Source organism: Filicampus tigris, chromosome 6 (genome assembly GCF_054856515.1).
Source record: "Filicampus tigris isolate MCC_2025a chromosome 6, RoL_Ftig_1.0, whole genome shotgun sequence".
NCBI classification, from domain to species: domain Eukaryota; kingdom Metazoa; phylum Chordata; class Actinopteri; order Syngnathiformes; family Syngnathidae; genus Filicampus; species Filicampus tigris.
This window is the reverse complement of record NC_141222.1, coordinates 10,949,238-10,952,286: the sequence shown is the minus strand read 5'-3', so window position 1 is coordinate 10,952,286 and position 3,049 is coordinate 10,949,238. Positions and strand designations below refer to the sequence as shown.

At 40.6% G+C, this 3,049-nt stretch overlaps 1 pseudogene; it reads right to left on the bottom strand.

The window, feature by feature from the left end:
- Nucleotides 1-365: 365 nt before the first annotated feature.
- On the bottom strand, nt 366-2,780 carry LOC147145760 (uncharacterized; annotated as a pseudogene).
- Nucleotides 2,781-3,049: the final 269 nt, after the last annotated feature.

Here is a 3,049-nt window from a genome sequence, read left to right as displayed (position 1 = left end):
AAAAATTTCACTGCAATCTGCATTCAAACAGATATTTTTTTTGTTGAACTAGTTGCTGTTGAATCAAGTGATCAATAGCATTAAATGAAAAATTACCAAAAAAAAAGTGCTAAACGTGCAAATGGTGCTCGAAAAAAGTGAACATCACCTTCTGAAAAAATGTCAGTCTTTTGGACCTGAGCAAATTGTCAGTCATTGTGCTGGTGCGTATTACAGCACAACTTATTAACAATGACCTACATTTTTTGTCATGGTTGAATTGACAAATACAACTTTTTTTTGGTCCTGGTCTAATGAACAAATAAACCATTTTATTTTGGTGAAATGTCGTAACAATGTAATACAATATGCAGCCCTCACATTTGCTACAAAATATCCATTGTAACGCATTCACCAGACAGGACGCTGTCAAACTCTGGACGAAACTTTGGGTACGAGCTATAAGTGCAAGGTAACTCAAGAACAGATCCACATGTGTGTGCCATAGGCCTTCGAATTAAACCACACAGTCGATTAAAAGTCATTTCGATGTTATCCTCGCGCAGCACAGTGGATCCTGTTCAGAAACGCCAGAACATCTCAAGTTTTCTTTGGTCGATGCTTCTCACATACCGTAGTAGGTGGTTAAGTGATGTCTGCTCTTCACCCTGGGTTCAGGGTTTCAGTTTAATGGCTTTATCATCTGGGCCACCTTTGTTGGCTTCTTGGACTCATACAGCTGCATTATGTTGTCTTTTGTGATGAGTAGTGGCACAGTATTGTCAATACTGGAATGGAAACAATCAATAATGAACTTTGGCTCTTGAAGAAGCGTTTTGTGTGCAATTGTTTGAGTGGCAGCCCGTAAGTTGTCGTGAGAGGGTAGGCAGTGAGAGCCCATTCGTGAGAAGATGTCTAGTAAGTCTTCCGTAACCGTTTCATCAATGTTGCCCTCAAGTGCTTTTTCAAGTGATGCTCGTTCATTCTCTGAAAGAAATCTGGCAAATGACATCATCAAGAGTTCTTCATCCACTGCAAGTCCCTGGCAGCAGGCAAGAACAAAAACATGCCGGTGGTCCTGGTCCTGGTATCTCACAATGCAGGATATGCCTCTCTTAACACACCATCACAACTCCACTTTTAAGTTGGCATCCAGTATATTTGATTCCATGAAGACATTAAGGACATCCTCAACTATGTTAACGCGCCTTAATTTTACGATGAGCTGTTCATAAGGGAGATCTGGTGATGCTGCAAAACTGCTGGAGGATACAGGTCCATCATTTCGTTGTGGAGAGCTGAAAGATATTTAAAAAGAACAATGATTACTGATCACTGATAATAAGCAGAAGTGTGTACCAATGCTCCACAATCACAAATAAACTTTCAGGTATTCATGCTTTTTGTCTACTTTACATCTCTATTACGGCGTATTGCAAAGGCCTTAAAAATGCAATTGTTAATGTGACTTACCCAAATTTGATACACGTGAAATTAATCATACAAAAATGTTGTTCAAGAGTAATGGATGGATCAAAAAAATAAATGAATACATCAGCACTATCAGTCTGTGTGTTTGTTGCTCACCACTGGCTGCAGCACAACAAGGCAGCTAATGTCTAGAAATTAAGAATCTGATGTGTGCTGAGGCTGCTTTACAGGATCAGATGAATTTATCAAAAATATATTCTGCGGCACTACGATTAAAATTTATTTGTCAGCTGTTACACATGGCCAGAGCCACCGCCACTGTGTAACATACTAGCCCACAAACAATTGACCCCATATCCCCTGCCCCACATTTCAAACTTAAAACCATCTATATGAATGTTAATGTAATATCTGCCGTAGCCCATATATTTACATTCATGTAACGATGATAAATTACAGTCGCCTTGTCGTCTGTGGGCTTGCAGGTCTGATGATAGACCCGAGAGAAGTGTTGCTTTTACCTTGGAGGTCGTGTAGATGCGCAGGCGCAGCATTCCTAGTTTACTTTGCTCGTACAGCTGGCCCACTGTGACTTCAGGGACACCAAATTGTGGCTATAATCACGAACTTCAAAGTGGAAGTCGTCAACCGGTCCTTTAGATCAGGGGTGGCCAAGTCCGGTCCTTAAGTGCCACATACCAGCCTGTTTTAGGGTTGTCCCTATGGCAACACATCTGTTTCAAATTATCAGCTCATCAGCAAGATTTGCAAAAGCCTGATAATGAGCCTGATGATTTGAATCAGGTGTGTTGCCGTAGGGACAAACCTAAAACAGGCTGGATTGTGGCTCTTGAGGACTGGACTTGGCCACCACTGCTTTAGATGAACGTCCGTTTGAAAAAAACAAGTTTTTGCCCATCTCCAGCAGCTCAGCCATAGTCACTGACTTATCAACAGACAAGTGTCGTGTTCCACCTCCACCTCTAGCTCTGATTTGATAAAAAGAGCCATTCTGATATAAATAAAATTGTATTGTATTGTAATGTCTAACTCAGTTCTCCTCCGACAAAATGCTCTGATTGCAAGTCACTCTCCAAATCTTGTGACTGTCCTAACTCCTCATCTGTCATAAGACATATGACGTTAATGTCGATCTGTAAGGAAAAAAAACGCCAGATATGTGAAGCATTTCAAGCTAGCATGTGGCTACAATAACAAAAGCAAGTAAGCAAGGTAGACAAAGCAAGTAACATATAGGGTCTGTGACGCAAGTTAACAGTTCTCTTCATATTAACTTCTTTTAGTTGGTCGATGAAACTATTTTTTGGTATAGTCCTTGTTTTGAGGAATAAGTCCTCTTCTGCTGCCATTGTCTCACTACACTGGAAGCAGGTTGAAAATCCAGGAAGTTAACTCAACGCAGGTAAATAAGCAAGTAAAGCAGCAACGTCTTGTAATAATGTCCCAGCAGAAAATATAACCGAACTAGGTCCCGCACTGTCATTTTCACCCAGAAACACAAACCGAAATGTCATAGTGTCTCCCATGCATGCATACTACTTTCTCATCCTAACGAGAAACCTTCGCATTAGGATTTCTCATCCTTTTTCCTTTCTCATTAGGATGAGTACATTTCTAA